General features: G+C 39.3%; 1 long non-coding RNA gene across 2 annotated transcripts in view; it reads left to right on the top strand.

Moving 5' to 3' along the window:
- The window catches only part of LOC139762292 (uncharacterized), a 52,533-nt gene that overhangs the window by 10,630 nt on the left and 24,371 nt on the right, over window positions 1–17,532 (top strand). Inside the window, exon 2 of one of the 2 annotated variants that reach the window (XR_011715684.1) lies at window positions 1,480–1,624. This is a non-coding gene — a long non-coding RNA (uncharacterized lncRNA). Of the gene's footprint in view, window positions 1–1,479; window positions 2,927–17,532 lie in introns of those variants that run through there. The other variant, XR_011715683.1, reaches the window with a different exon arrangement.

Genomic DNA, 17,532 nt, shown 5'->3' with positions numbered 1-17,532 from the left:
TAATCTGCTCACCTCCCACGCTTCTCATGCCAAGAGCATCTTTTGCACAAGCCATCTCTGCTTCCCTAAATACATCCCATTTCTCCCTCACTCCCCTTATGTTCTTTGTTCTTACCTTTTTCCAGTCTGTACTCATTTTCTCCTGGTACTTCCTCACACAAGTCTCCTTCCCAGGCTCACTTACTCTCACCACTCTCTTCACCCCAACATTCTCTCTTCTTTTCTGAAAATCTCTACAAATCTTCACCTTCGCCTCCACAAGATAATGATCAGACATCCCTCCAGTTGCACCTCTCAGCACATTAACATCCAAAAGTCTCTCTTTCGTGCGCCTATCAATTAACACGTTATCCAATAATGCTCTCTCGCCATCTCTCCTGCTTACATACGTATACTTATGTATAACTCTTTTTTTAAACCAGGTATTCCCAATCACCAGTCCTTTTTCAGCACATAAATCTACAAGCTCTTCACCATTTCCATTTACAGCACTGAACACCCCATGTACACCAATTATTCCCTCAACTTCCACATTATTTACCTTTGCATTCAAATCACCCATCACTATAACCCGATCTCGTGCATCAAAACTACTAACACACTCTTTCTTCTCATGCCCAGGTGCATATGCACCAATAATCACCCATCTTTCTCCATCCACTTTCAGTTTTACCCATATCAATCTAGAGTTTACTTTCTTACAATCTATCACATACTCCCACCACTCCTGTTTCAGGAGTATTGCTACTCCTTCCCTTGCCCTTGTCCTCTCACTAACCCTGACTTTACTCCCAAGACATTCCCAAACCAGTCTTCCCCTTTACCCTTGAGCTTCATTTCACTCAGAGCCAAAACATCCAGGCTCCTTTCCTCAAACATACTACCTATCTCTCCTTTTTTCTCATCTTGGTTACATCCGCACACAGTAAAACACCCCAATCTGAGCCTTCGACAGGATGAGCACTCCCCGCGTGACTTCTTTTTCTGTTTCCCCTTTTAGAAAGTTAAAATACAAGGAGGGGAGGGTTTCCAGCCCCCCCGCTCCCGTCCCCTTTAGTCACCTTCTACGACACGTGAGGAATGCGTGGGAATTATTCTTTCTCCCCTATCCCCAGGGATAGTATAATAAATAATTAGATATAGATAAATATAAGATAAGTAAAGAAATACAGAACAGAAGTACTAAGCATACCGGACAACTGTAGTAACATTGCACATTTCAGATTCCTTTATACCCATGGTTATAGATCTTTCTTACTAGTGGCACTTCTTGTGTAAAACAGAAAGTCATATAAAAAAAGTTTTGACATTTTCTCAAATGATATTGCCTATTTCAAACTCACCATTAAAGTATTACCAGACAATTAAATGAGAGTTATGTAGAGTTATATAATAACCATGTAGATTTTCTAATCAGTCTTCAGTATGTTTCCATGATTATTTCGTGCTTATACACATTAATGCCATTTTTTTTTTCAGGTAGAGGTTGTGAAATTAAGAACTGCACTTCCAGCTTATGTGACAGGTGGCTATGCAGTTACATTGACTCAAGAGTATGTGTAACTGTTCCTTTGATGTGTAATTGCAAGAGTACACAGTTCCTTAGAAGACGTATCATCATCAGGTATATATTTTATTACAAACAACTGCTTATGTACTCAAGGAGGTTCAGGGTACATTACACTCTTTATCTCTTCATCATAGATGTTTGGAATGTGAATTATATTAATGCTTCTTTTTATAACAGCATAAAACCACAAAATAATGAGATGTATGACTGGGAATTGTAGCAGATGATCATAAGATTTTTGTAACCATAAATTCTTTACAACTTCCATTGTTTTTCATACTTGAATTTTGTACAGTACACTTAGTCCTATAGAAAGAAACAGTGATACTTATAATAACCTAGAACTCCTACATTTAAAATGAATTTGAAAATCCTACTGCATGTATCAAATGATGACAAAGTATGAATATTGCTTTTTATTCCCTATATTCATCTGACCATAAGAATTTCAGAGGCACAAATTCATGTACATTTAGTTTTTTATACTCTTATCAAACAGATCATTATTGTTTGATATTTGATTGTAAGTGTTATGTGGAATTCTTTGCCAGTTTCATGTCAGAATCAATGTTTGAAGATAGAAGCTATGTTGACTATTGTAAAACATGTTTAGATAGAGCTGAAATTTTTGAAGCTTAGATTCACATATTTCTCCAAACACTTTTTTACTGATAAGAATGTAACATTTGAATGGTATTGTTGCCTCCTTTTTTCTGAGATTGAAAAAAATTGCTAATGAATATGTCTTTTTAAGGATTTTATAAGAGTTTTTTATATAAATTTGAAGATTGTTAATAATGTAAAATTTGAAAAACAGCACGAAAGTAGGAGACAAAACAGAATGTGTATTCATCCATAGTTAATATCAAAGGGTTTTGTTGTTCTCATAATCGTTTCTTTGCATTTGATTTAACTTGTACAAATATGTGGATGGAGCAATGAACAGTGCATTGTGTTGTTTCATCAGTAATTCCTCTATTCATGTAATTCAATGTTGGCACTCCCATTATTTTTGTTGTATTTAGAAAATTGTAATTTTTCCATATAACTGTACTTAACTCAGAAATTGGATGATGATAACTGTGATCATGATAGTAGTAGCTGTTATAATCAAGGACCATACTAACAGTGAGAATAAGTATGGTTTGAGAAATATCTTGGACACCTGTGGGAGGTGTTTTAAGCTATTTCAGTTGGCAGTTCCAAAATGATATTGTTGGCTGTAATATTAAGATCTTGGCAGTCGATAAGCCTAGAGCCAAAGGAAGTAACCAATTGTTTATATTCATAGAATTTGATTTAGATGAATGCTTACAAGGCTGTGAAGAGGAAACTGTGTCAAAAATCCTCCACCTTGGGAGTGAAAATTCTATTGAAATATTTTTTGCTGAAAGTAAAACTGTTTTCAAGTTCATGATTAGTGTCATTTGACTTGTCACAAAGCTTAATAGTTATGAACTGAGTACAGTATGTTTAGAGTATGTATATACTTAATAAATTCATTTTAAGAATGTATGATAATGGAATCAATACCATGCATGTAATAATGTTTGTTGGCAAATCAAATGACATTTGTGACATATCGAAATGTGATTGTTCACCTGATATATTGTAGATGTGGTTGACAGAGTCACAGCATCTGTATTTTGGATGAGCAGCTGAGCTCCTAGAGTAATTTCAAAACAATTGATGCCATATCTCTTTTACTATTTATTTTTTTATTTTTAGGTCAGCTGACTCACTAGAGGAGGTTTTTTAAAGCTTTGTTGTTTGACTACTTATCAAACTCTAGTCTCCTTATTATTTTCCAAAATAGTTATATTTGTCATATGTGCTGGTCACTGATTTCATCACCAGCCATTTTGGTAATGTTTAACTAAGATTTATATTTTTAGTTTTCATAGTTGTGTCATTATGGACCACTTTATATTTTGCCTTCTGCTGTAGTTAGCCCATGGCTAGATGGTTAGGAGTAAAATTTCTAAGAAATTATACTTGGCTTACAGTAACTGAACAACCTATGATTACTTCCAAATTATTATCTCTGAAATCATGATAATGTCACCTTTATGTATTTCATCCTGTATGTGGATCAGAAGTGTTTTTATTGGTTTACTGCTTCTTATATGTGTATGGTCAGAAAATTTTGAATACTCTGCACATGCAGCAAAGGAACTATGTAAGGTGTTATCATCTTGATTATCACTCCTGTAGTGTTGTCATACATCATGTCGATATATTTAGTGTCAACTGGTGAAGTGTCAGTCAGGATGTTAGAGCACAGAATACAACAAAGTCTAAGTCATGCAGCAATGCAACTTACTCCTGATTATATTGAGTAATTGATGCAAATTGATTCAGTTGAATTGAAGAAGCTTTCGTTGGTCAGATCTGGAAGTTCAGAGAGGAAGAAAAGTAGACATTGCGCAATGCTAGTGAAATAAAGAATATTTAAAACACTTGATCAGACAGCCGTGCATGAATGTTTAGTCCATGTTGGCACATTAGCCAGCCTATGCTGGCTGACAAAAGCAACTTTGGCATCTCCTCAGCAGACATGAGTGATTTCTTGCTCTAGTTTATATTACATTTTTCATTTTAGAGAATGATATTCTATTATTGCCACTATCAAAACAGAGGAAAAACCTTTATTTTTTGTTAAGTACACTCGTGAAAAGGTTTAATGATTTTTCATGTTGATGGATTTTTCTTTCTGCCTCACTAAAATCTGGACTACTGACATTCTGTTTAATTACATTAAGTTATATGTAATTAAACAGAATGTCATAAGTCCAGATGTTAGTGAGGCAGAAAGAAAAACCCATCAACATGGATTTTTCTTTCTGCCTCACTAACATCTGGACTACTGACATTCTGTTTAAAAGCGTCCAATCTCTCCATGTCATTTGTCACACTTGACAACATTTAACTCACACAGCTTATTCTTTGTAACAAGATTTCCCTGCGGAGCAATATGTGCTAGCTGTGCCTTTTGGCAAAATGGTAGGGGCAGTAGATAGAAGTAGTAGGAAGGGACATTTAGGCAGGAGTATTAGGTAGAAGTAGTAGGTAGGGGATAGAAGTAGTCATTAAGAATATAAGGTCGGAGCCTCTACAAAGACTGCACTAGAGTTGCCCTCTGCTAGGGGCCTGTTAAAGTTGAGGCAGTAAAGGCTAAGAGTTCTTTAGCTATAGAGACGCTGTTGCCATGGCCAACCCTTGGAGGGAGTTCCAGTTGGAACAGGCGTCAGAGATGTAGATAGATAGATAGGATCCAGTCACAGCCAAAAGTCCTTATCAAGGACAGACCATAAATTTGATTTATAAAGAGCCTGTAAGATGCAGAGGTAAAGAGAAATAAGTACATGAGTTTTGGAGGAAACTTTAAAATGGGGAGGATGTAATTATTAGGAAAGACTTCAGGCTTACTGTTGTAGGGAAACAAACTGACATCACAGTGGCTCACACTTTTATTGCCAGCAGGCACACAGTAATCACATGATGCTGCAGCTTATGAAGTATTACATGGTATCGTTAATGTTATGGCTTTCTAAAATCCTGTAAACCCTTTGACTACATAGAGGTCTTGCTGGTACATGACATTGTTTTAAGTTATGTGATCAGATTTACCAAAGCCCATAAACTTATTATCTTATTCTCTTGCCTCATAACAAATTATATATACTTTTTCTTGTGTGAGGAAGTGTGATAAGCTTTCGAACTATATGGTAAACTTTCCCCACTGCCTGTATTTTATGATTTCTTTCATTATGAATCATAAACTAACCTATCAGAAATGATCAGATTCTGAAGTTGCATTTTGAAAACTTAACAAATAGCATGGACTTAATCCTCACATTTCATATACTGGAAAAAAATACCCCAGCTAATTGACTTTATTAGGGCTATACTTTGGTGATGACTGTCGTTGTGGAGGTACCATACCTGTTACAGAATTAGCTAAAGTTGTGTTGTAAATTTGATATTCTTGTTTCCTAGCATTTTTAGTGTAAAGTTTACATAAGTGGTCTCTGTTAGTTGTTATATTTATTATGTTTATGTTAAAGTTTATCTAGTATGCATATACACAAACTAAATATTTTCATTGTTAAGTTTATAAATATGGAAATATTGTATATGATAGTGAAAAGCCAAAATATTTTGATCAGCTGACTCTTCAACATTTTGTGGTGTAATAAATGCCAAACTTGATATGTATCGGTAGAAATGTCATTGTGCAGCTTCTATGAATGTATGTGTAATTGTTTGCGTGATATTTCTTATTGCAGGTATTTATTTTATTTTTGCTGCTTTGGTTTGGATCATGCATTTTCCTATGGCATAACGATTTCCATGATTTCAAAATTTGATAAGTTTTGCAAGTAAAAGAGGTCAGGTTTATGTCACATCTATTACCAATGAGAAATTCTCATTTCTGCTTTACTTTTTAAAGGATTACTATATATCCATAGATTATTTGCAGTTTACAGAAGTTTGAATCTTTGACAATGTAATTCATGAAATATGTTGTTTTCTTATGATCACTCAGCACCTTTACCAGTGAACTTTTAAAAATGCTGATTTTTTCCTAAATTTTCTCATAAATGATCAGATAAGAAATTCCACAATAATGCGATTTAAATGATAAGCATAGATTCAGCTTGAAATTTTATATATTGCATCATTGTTCTTTACAATGATCCTATCAACTTGTGTTAGCAGTGCCTATGTGACTTTCTGATGATAGATTTTTAGCAGCCCTCTTATTGGTTTACTTCCTTGACAAAGATGTAAAGGAATATCAAATACAGTTCTTTGCAGATGACAACATAGTAAGTAAAAAATAAGCACAAAAACAAAGAGAAAATGCAAGAATACTTAAACATAGTGTATACAGAAAATATAAGATATGTTACTTCATGGACAGAGACACAGTAGTAGAAGTGAGATGTGTGAACTATGGACTAGGAAAGGCATAATTGTCCAGTGGATGAAATGTACACTGAAAATTGTGGATTCTTATCGTACTGTGATTTGTGCATAGAGTGGATATTGGAATGGAAAAAAGTAGAATAGCAAGGAAGTAAAAGATAGATGAAAATGATGAAATATATGGAACACAGAAATTGGAATTCAAGACAAGGAAAATAAAGAAACATGTTATAACCATGAGAAAGGAGGAGCTTAATTAAGGACATGTTAAACTGTGGGAGAAGAAAAGTCAGAAGTAAGAGACCTAAAAATTCAGGAAACTATTGAGAAGTTAAAACAAGAAACCAAATAAGACTGGGGAAGGTGACAAGGTCCATAAGGTTAGATCCTCTACCTAGGAGATTTCAGCTTATGCCATAGGGAATGGTTGAGCTCCTCCCATACATGATCTAGAAGAAATTTCCACTCTTCTTACTCATAGTCCAGACTGCATTGACCACTCTCTTAACAATATGGATCTGTTTTTCAGCAATTCCTTCATGCTTTAGCTACACAATCTCCTCCTCAGTTAGTTCATTTGACTATGCTCTTGTAGAATTATCTGTTTTAATGGTACCTCTTCGTTCTATAGCTCCTTCTAGTTATGCCTCTGTCTCTGTCAGACTTTTATTAGAGGTTACTGGTGCAAGAATGGAAGCATATATCCCTTTTTTCCTCCAAGACAACCTACTCCATTCCATGGTTCAACAGTTCATTCTCTGTTGCCATTCAGGCATGTAGGACTTGGAAAAACTGTCATTCTTCCAGTGCTCGTTCAGCATTTATCATTGCCCAAAATCATTGCAAGTTATTCTTGAGGTGAAGCATTCCTTTATTTGTAAGTAGTTTGAGAACCTTTCCTCTTCATCCACTTTTATGTTTTTCTGATCCTTAGCAAAAGGCATCTTTAATAACTGATATTAATGTAGCTGTCTCTCTCACTGACAAAGTAACTCTTAGGTTCTCATTTCTTTTTTAACTCTTTCTCGGATGACTAACATTCCCTCATCCCTTGATGTTCCTCTTATTAATCCCATGCCCCTCCATTTAATCTCCATTCTTACCATTCAAAAAGCACTTCTCTTTCTGGACACAAGCAAGGCTTATAGACTATAGATGCCATCCATCCCTCTGTATTGAAAGAATGCACTTCTTTTCTGTTTCTGTTTAGAACAAAAAACCCAAACTTCTTATTGGAAGCATGTAATGGTGCATCCTCACCCAAAGAAGGATGACTGATATAACCCCACTATCATTTTGTTTTTTCGACTTCTACTGTTTCCAAGCTCTGAATCTTTTCATAGTTCCCATATCCTCAAACATATTGAATGTTATAGTCTTCCCTCTCATCATCAATATGGCTTCCATAAGGCAAGATCTGCTGTTGGTGTCCTTTCATATTTTTTTCTACCTTTTTTTTTTTTTTTTTTTTTTTTTTTTGCTGTCTCCCGCGTTTGCGAGGTAGCGCAAGGAAACAGACGAAAGAAATGGCCCAACCCACCCCCATACACATGTATATACATACGTCCACACATGCAAATATACATACCTACACAGCTTTCCATGGTTTACCCCAGACGCTTCACATGCCCCGATTCAATCCACTGACAGCACGTCAACCCCGGTATACCACAGTGCTCCAATTCACTCTATTCCTTGCCCTCCTTTCACCCTCCTGCATGTTCAGGCCCCGATCACACAAAATCTTTTTCACTCCATCTTTCCACCTCCAATTTGGTCTCCCTCTTCTCCTCGTTCCCTCCACCTCCGACACATATATCCTCTTGGTCAATCTTTCCTCACTCATTCTCTCCATGTGCCCAAACCATTTCAAAACACCCTCTTCTGCTCTCTCAACCACGCTCTTTTTATTTCCACACATCTCTCTTACCCTTACGTTACTTACTCGATCAAACCACCTCACACCACACATTGTCCTCAAACATCTCATTTCCAGCACATCCATCCTCCTGCGCACAACTCTATCCATAACCCACGCCTCGCAACCATACAACATTGTTGGAACCACTATTCCTTCAAACATACCCATTTTTGCTTTCCGAGATAATGTTCTCGACTTCCACACATTCTTCAAGGCTCCCAGAATTTTCGCCCCCTTCCCCACCCTATGATCCACTTCCGCTTCCATGGTTCCATCTGCTGCCAGATCCACTCCCAGATATCTAAAACACTTCACTTCCTCCAGTTTTTCTCCATTCAAACTCACCTCCCAATTGACTTGACCCTCAACCCTACTGTACCTAATAACCTTGCTCTTATTCACATTTACTCTTAACTTTCTTCTTTCACACACTTTACCAAACTCAGTCACCAGCTTCTGCAGTTTCTCACATGAATCAGCCACCAGCGCTGTATCATCAGCGAACAACAACTGACTCACTTCCCTGGCTCTCTCATCCCCAACAGACTTCATACTTGCCCCTCTTTCCAAAACTCTTGCATTCACCTCCCTAACAACCCCATCCATAAACAAATTAAACAACTATGGAGACATCACACACCCCTGCTGCAAACCTACATTCACTGAGAACCAATCACTTTCCTCTCTTCCTACACGTACACATGCCTTACATCCTCGATAAAAACTTTTCACTGCTTCTAACAACTTGCCTCCCACACCATATATTCTTAATACCTTCCACAGAGCATCTCTATCAACTCTATCATATGCCTTCTCCTGATCCATAAATGCTACATACAAATCCATTTGCTTTTCTAAGTATTTCTCACATACATTCTTCAAAGCAAACACCTGATCCACACATCCTCTACTATTTGTACTTTACAGGAAGGGGAGTTTTATGCTCATGGAGCCCCATATTTTGAACATTCTCTGTTGTCATACAACTTTAATTCATGTATGTTGTGTGCATAATTGATGTCAGGTTATCATCTCTGGAAGATTTTGGAGAATCCCATTTAGTTGCCCTTGATATATCAAAGGCTTTTGATAGGAGTGTGGCATCAGGGTCAAATCTTCAAGCTCCCTGCCCCTTTGGCTTCTTCCCTCAATTTTCTTCCTCTTGTTGAACTACCTATTTGCCCAACCTATCTCCATAGTTGTTGACGGATCAACATAACCTAATTTCATATGATGTCCGTCAAGTTCTGTCTTGTCTCCTACACTCTTCTTCCCTTTTACAGTGATTCTGACTACTTAACATTGCATTCTTCCACCTCCTTCAGATCAGTTTGAACTTCCTCTGCTCAGTCATAGACAAGATATTTTAATGGGGTATACAAACCTATACTGGAAGGAGGTGCAAAAGGAAAGAGGTGGATGTAAGAGTGGAAATAGTGATGTGAAAAGTAAGGAAGGGGAATTGCTGAATCAAAAGAAGGAAGTGAAAGGAAGATGGAAAGACTGTTTTGAAGAACTGGTGAATTTGGGAGAAGAGGGGGGAGGCAGCAGTTGTTACATGCATGAGTATGAAGAAGGAAAGGAAGGAGATACAAGTGCATGAGTGTATAGCAAAAAGGGAGGTAAGAAGGGCAATAATTAGGCTGAAGGTAGGAGATGCACCTGGAGTGGATGGGAATACCACTGAAATGCTGAAGTATGGAGGAGAAAGTGTGATAGAAAGGATGTATCTTATATGTAATTTAGCATGGAAACAAAAGGTTGTGCATAAGGATTGAGTGAAGCTATTGTTGTTCCTTTATTCAAGGGAAAAGGTGTTAAGGATGTATGTAGCAATTATAGGGGAGATGAGTCACTGGGTGAGGAAGAGGGCGAAGGTTCTAGGAGCAATGAAGAATGTGTGAATGGAGAGAACGTTATCTCAGAGAGCAAAAATGGGTATGTTTGAAGGAATAGTAGTTCCAACAATAATATATGGTTGCAAGGCATGGGCTATAGATAGGGCTGTACAGAGGAGGGTGGATGTTTTTAAAAATGAAATGTTTGAGGACACTTTTTGGTATGATGTTGTTGGATTGAGTAAGTAATGAAAGGGAAAGACAGATGTATGGAAATAAAAACAGTGTGGTTTAGAGAGAAGAAGAGGGTGTGTTGAAATGGTTTGGACATATGGAGAGAATGGGTGCGGAAAGATTGACAAAGAGGATAATATGTGTCAGAGGTAGAGGGAACAAGGAGAAGTGGGAGACAAAATTGGAGTAGGAAGGATGGATTGAAAAAGATTTTGAGTGATTGGGGCCGAACATGCAGGAGGGTGAGGGGTGTGTAAGGAAAGGAGTGAATTGGAATGATGTGGTATATCAGGGCCAACATGCTGTCAGTGGACTGAACCAGGGCATATGAAACATCTGGGGTAAACAATGGAAAGGTCTGTGGGGCCTGGTTGTGGATAGGGAGCTGTGGTTCTGGTGCATTACACATGACAGCTAGAGATTGCATGTGAATATATGTGGCCTTTTTTGTCTGTTTTTTTGGCACTATATCTCTGAAGCAGGGGGTAGGGATGTTGTTTCCTTTGGGATGGGGGTGGGGTAGCGCCAGGAATGGATGAAGGTAAGCAAGTATGAATATTTATGTGTGTGTATATATAGTGCTAGGAAAAGATAACAAAGGCCACATTCATTTACACTCAGTCTCTAGCTGTCATGTATAATGCACCAAAACCACAGCTCCCTTTCCACATCCAGGCCCCATACAACTTTCCATGGTTTACCCCAGAAGCTTCACATGCCCTGGTTCAATCCATTGACAGCACGTCGACCCCGGTATACCACATCGTTCCAATTCACTCTATTCCTTGCACGCCTTTCACCCTCCTGCATGTTCAGGCCCCGATCACTCAAAATCTTTTTCACTCCATCTTTCCACCTCCAATTTGGTCTCCCACTTCTCCTCGTTCCCCCTACCTCTGACACATATATCCTCTTTGTCAATCTTTCCTCACTCATTCTCTCCATGTGCCCAAACCATTTCAAAACACCCTCTTCTGCTCTCTCATCCACACTCTGTTTAATACCACACATCTTTCTTACCCTATTATTACTCGATCAAACCACGTCACACCACATATTGTCCTCAAATATCTCATTTCCAGCACGTCCACCCTCCTCTGCACAACTCTATCTATAGCCAACGCCTCGCAACCATATAACATTGTTGAAAGCCCTATTCCTTCAAACATACCCATTTTTGCTTTCTGAGATAATATTCTCGACTTCCACGCATTCTTCAACACCCACTGAACTTTCACCCCATCCCCCACCCTATTATTCACTTCCACTTCCATGGTTCCATCCACTGCCAAATCCACTCCCAGATATCTAAAACACTTCACTTCCTCCAGTTTTTCTCCATTCAAACTTACCTCCCAGTTGACTTGTCCCTCAACCCTACTGTACCGAATAACCTTGATCTTATTCACATTTACTCTCAGCTTTCTTCTTTCACACACTTTACCAAACTCAGTCACCAGTTTTCTGCAGTTTCTCTTACAAATCAGCCACCAGCGCTGTATCATCAGCGAAAAACAACTGACTCACTTCCCAAGCTCTCTCATCCACAACAGACTGCATACTTGCCCCTCTTTCCAAAACTCTTGCATTCACCTCCCTAACAACCCCATGCATAAACAAATTAAACAACCATGGAGACATCACACATCCTTGCCGCAAACCAACATTCACTGAGAACCAATCACTTTCCTCTCTTCCTGCATGTACACAAGCCTTACATCCTCAATAAAAACTTTTCACTGCTTCTAACAACTTGCCTCCCACACCATATATTCTTAATACCTTCCACAGAGCATCTCTATCAACTCCATCATATGCCTTCTCCAGATCCATAAATGCTACATACAAATCCATTTGCTTTTCTAAGTATTTCTCACATACATTCTTCAAAGCAAAAACCTGATCCACACATCCTCTACCACTTCTGAAACCACACTGCTCTTCCCCAGTCTAATGCTCTGTACATACCTTCACCCTTTCAATCAATACCCTCCCATATAATTTCCCGGGAATACTCAACAAACTTATACCTCTGTAATTTGAGCACTCACTCTTATCCCCTTTGCCTTTGTACAATGGCACTATGCAAGCATTCTGCCAATTCCCAGGCACCTCACCATGAGTCATACATACATTAAATAACCTCACCAACCAGTCAACAATACAGTCACCCCCTTTTTTAATAAATTCCACTGCAATACCATCCGAACCCGCTGCCTTGCCAGCTTTCATCTTCCCCAAAGCTTTTACTACCTCTTCTCTGTTTACCAAATCATTCTACCTAATTCTCTCACTTTGCACACCACCTCGACCAAAACACCCTATATCTGCCACTCTATCATCAAACACATTCAACAAACCTTCAAAATACTCACTCCATCTCCTTCTCACATGACCACTACTTGTTATCACCTCCCCATTTACCACCTTCACTGAAGTTCCCATTTGTTCCCTTGTCTTACGCACTTTATTTACCTCCTTCCACAACATCTTTTTATTTATTTATTTACTTATTTTGCTTTGTCTCTGTCTCCCGCGTTAGCGAGGTAGCGCAAGGAAACAGACGAAAGAATGGCCCAACCCACCCACATACACATGTATATACATACATGTCCACACACGCCAATATACATACCTATACATCTCAACGTATACATGTATATACACACACAGACATATACATATATACACATGTACATAATTCATACTGTCTTCTTTTATTCATTCCCATCGCCAGCCCGCCACACATGAAATAACAACCCCTTCCCCCTCATGCGCACGAGGTAGCGCTAGGAAAAGACAACAAAGGCCACATTCATTCACACTCAGTCTCTAGCTGTCATGTAATAATGTACCGAAACCACAGCTCCCTTTCCACATCCAGGCCCCACAGAACTTTCATGCCCTGGTTCAATCCATTGACAGCACGTCGACCCCGGTATACCACATCTTTCCAATAAACTCTATTCCTTGCACGTCTTTCACCCTTCTGCATGTCCAGGCCCCGATCCACTCAAAATCTTTTTCACTCCATCTTTCCACCTCCAATTTGGTCTCCCACTTCTCCTTGTTCCCTCCACTTCTGACACATATATTCCCTTGGTCAATCTTTCCTCACTCATTCTCTCCATGTGCCCAAACCATTTCAAAACACCCTCTTCTGCTCTCTCAACCACAGTCTTTTTATTACCACTCATCTCTCTTACCCTTTCATGACTTACACGATCAAATCACCTCACACCATATTGTCCTCAAACATCTCATTTCCAGCACATCCACCCTTCTGCGCACAACTCTATCCATAGCCCACGCCTCGCAACCATATAACATTGTTGGAAGCGCTATTCCTTCAAACATACCCATTTTTGCTTAAGGAGATAATGTTCTCGACTTCCACACATTCTTCAACGCTCCCAGAACTTTTGCCCCCTCCCCCACCCTATGATTCACTTCCACTTCCATGGTTCCATCCACTGCCAAATCCACTCCTAGATATCTAAAACACTTTACTTCCTCCAATTTTTCTCCATTCAAACTTACCTCCCAGTTGACTTGTCCCTCAACCCTACTGTACCTAATAACCTTGCTTTTATTCACATTTACTCTCAGCTTTCTTCTTTTACACACTTTACCAAAGTAAGTCACCAGCTTTTGCAGTTTCTCACATGAATCAGCCACCAGCGCTGTATCATCAGCGAACAACAACTGACTCACTTCCCAAGCTCTCTCATCCACAACAGACTGCATACTTGCCCCTCTTTCCAAAACTCTTGCATTCATCTTCCTAACAACCCCATCCATAAACAAATTAAACAACCATGGAGACATCACATACCCCTGCCGCAAACCTACATTCACTGAGAACCAATCATTTCCTCTCTTCCTACATGTACACATGCCTTACATCCTCGATAAAAACTTTTCACTGCTTCTAACAACTTGCCTCCCACACCATATATTCTTAATACCTTTCACAGAGCATCTCTATTAACTCTATCATATGCCTTCTCCAGATCCATAAGTGCTACATACAAATCCATTTGCTTTTCTAAGTATTTCTCACATACATTCCTCAAAGCAAACACCTGATCCACACATCCTCTACCACTTCTGAAACCACACTGCTCTTCCCCAATCTGATGCTCTGTACATGCCTTCACCCTCTCAATCAATACCCTCCCAGATAATTTCCCAAGAATACTCAACAAACTTATACCTCTGTAATTTGAGCACTCACTTTTATCCCCTTTGCCTTTTTATTATCCCTAAGATTTAATGATACTCTCTCACCCCACCTCTTATTTATCCTCATTTTCGCCTCTTCCACCTTTCTCTTGACCTCCTGCCTCTTTCTTTTATGCATCTCCCAGTCATTTGCATTATTTCCCTGCAAAAATCGTCCAAATGCCTCTCTCTTTTCTTTCACTAATAATCTTACTTCTTCATCCCACCACTCACTACCCTTTCTAATCTGCCCACCTCCCATGCTGGCATCTTTTGCGCAAGCCATCACTGCTTCCCTAAATACATCTCATTCCTCCCCCACTCCCCTTACATCCTTTGTTCTCACCTTTTTCCATTCTGTACTCAGTCTCTCCTGGTACTTCCTCACACAAGTCTCCTTCCCAAGCTCACTTACTCTCACCACTCTCTTCACCCCAACATTCTCTCTTCTTTTCTGAAAACCTCAACAAATATTCACCTTCGCCTCCACAAGATAATGATCAGACATCCCTCCAGTTGCACTTCTCAGCACATTAACATCCAAAAGTCTCTCTTTCGTGCGTCTATCAATTTACACATAATCCAATTACGCTCTCTGGCCATCTCTCGTACTTACATATGTATACTTATATATATATCTCTTTTTAAACCAGGTATTCCCAATCACCAGTCCTTTTTTAGTACATAAATCTACAAGCTCTTCACCATTTCCATTTACAACACTGAACACCCCATGCACACCAGTTATTCCCTCAACTGCCGCATTACTCACCTTTGCATTCAAATCACCCATCACTATAACCCGGTCTCGTGCATCAAAACTACTAACACACTCAGCTGCTCCCAAAACACTTGCCTCTCATGATCTTTCTTCTCATGCCCAGTTGCATATGCACCAATAATCGCCCATCTCTCTCTGTCCACTTTCAGTTTTACCCATATCAGTCTAGAGTTTACTTTCTTACACTCTATCACATACTCCCACCACTCTTGTTTCAGGAGTAGTGCTACTCCTTCCCTTGCTCTTGTCCTCTCACTAACCCCTGACTTTACTCCCAAGACATTCCCAAACCACTCTTCCCCTTTACCCTTGAGCTTCGTTTCACTCAGAGCCAAAATATCCAGGTTCCTTTCCTCAAACATACTACATATCTCTCCTTTTTTCTCATCTTGGTTACACACATTTAGGCACCTCAATTTGAGCCTTCGAGGAGGATGAGCACTCCCCGCGTGACTCCTTCTTCTGTTTCCCCTCTTAGAAAGTTATAATACAAGTAGGGGAGGGTTTCCAGCCTCCCGCTCCCGTCCCCTTTAGTCGCTTTCTACGACACGTGAGGAATGCGTGGGAAGTATTCTTTCTCCCCTATTCCCAGGGGATATATATACATATATATATATCCATAAGGCAAGAGAACGTATAGGAACAACGTTGAAGGAAGCAAGTGGGGAAGTGATAACAGATAGTGATGGAGTGAGGAGATGGAGTGAATATTTTGAAGGTTTGTTCAATGTGTTTGATGATAGAGTGGCAGGTATAGGGTGTTTTGGTCGGGGTTTTGTGTGAGGTGAGAGGGTCAGGGAGAATGATTTGGTTAAGAAAGAGGTAGTGAAAGCTTTGCAGATGAAATCCAGCAAGATAGCAGGTTTGGATGGTATTGCAGTGGAATTTATTAAAAAAAGGGGGTGAATGTCTTCATAGGTTGGTAAAAATATTCAATGAATGTATGTATGGATCATGGTGAAGTGCCTGAGGATTGGTAGAATGCTTGCATGGTGTCATTGTACAAGGGCAAAAGGGATAGAGGTGAGTCTTCAACTATAGAGGTGAAGTTTGTTGAGTATTTCTGGGAAATTGTATGGGAGGTATTGATTGAGAGGGTGAAGGCAAGTACAGAGCATCAGATTGGGGAAGAGCAGTGTGGTTTCAGAAGTGGTAGAGGATGTGTAGATCAGGTGTCTGCTTTGAAGAATGTATGTGAGAAATACTTAGAAAAAAAATGGATTTGTATGTAGCATTTATGAATCTGGAGAAGGCAGTTGATAGGTTTGATGGAGATGCTTTGTGGAAGGTTTTAAGAGTATAAGGTGTGGGAGGTAAGTTGCTAGAAGCAGTAAAAAGTTTTTACCAAGGATATAAGGCATGTGTACGAGTAGGAAGAGAGGAGAGTTATTGGTTCCCAGTGAATGTCAGTCTATGGCAGAGGTTTGTGATGTTCCCATGGTTGTTTAATTTGTTTATGGATGGAATGGTTAAGGAAGTAAATGCAAGAGTTTTGGAAAGAGGGGCAAGTATTCAGTCTTGTGAATGAGAGGGCCTGGGAAGAGAGTCAGTTGTTTGCCGATGACACACCTCTAGTAGCTGATTCGTGTAAGAAACTGCAGAGGTTGGTGACAGAGTTTGGAAAAGTGTGTGAAAGGAGAAAGTTGAGAGTAAATGTGGATAAGAGCAAGGTTATTAGTTTCAGCAAGGTTGAAGGATGTAAGTTTGAATGGAGAAAAATTGAAGGAAGCGAAGTCTTTTAGATATCTGGGAGTGGACTTAGCAGCAGATGGAACCATAGAAGTGGAGGTGAGTCACAGGGTGGGGGATGGGGTGAAGGTTCTGGGAGCGATGAAGAATGTATTGAAGGAAAGAACATTATCTCGGAAGGAAAATATGGGTATGTTTGAAGGAATAGTGGTTCCAACAATGTTGTATGGTTGCGAGGCGTGGGCTATGGATAGAGTTGTGCGCAGGAGGGTGGATGTGCTGGAAATGAGATGTTTGAGGACAATGTGTAGTGTGAGGTGGTTTGATCGAGTAAGTAATGTAA

The sequence above is a fragment of the Panulirus ornatus genome, chromosome 43 (genome assembly GCF_036320965.1).
Source record: "Panulirus ornatus isolate Po-2019 chromosome 43, ASM3632096v1, whole genome shotgun sequence".
In the NCBI taxonomy this organism is placed as follows: Eukaryota; Metazoa; Arthropoda; class Malacostraca; order Decapoda; family Palinuridae; genus Panulirus; species Panulirus ornatus.
This window is presented reverse-complemented; position numbering and strand designations above follow the sequence as displayed.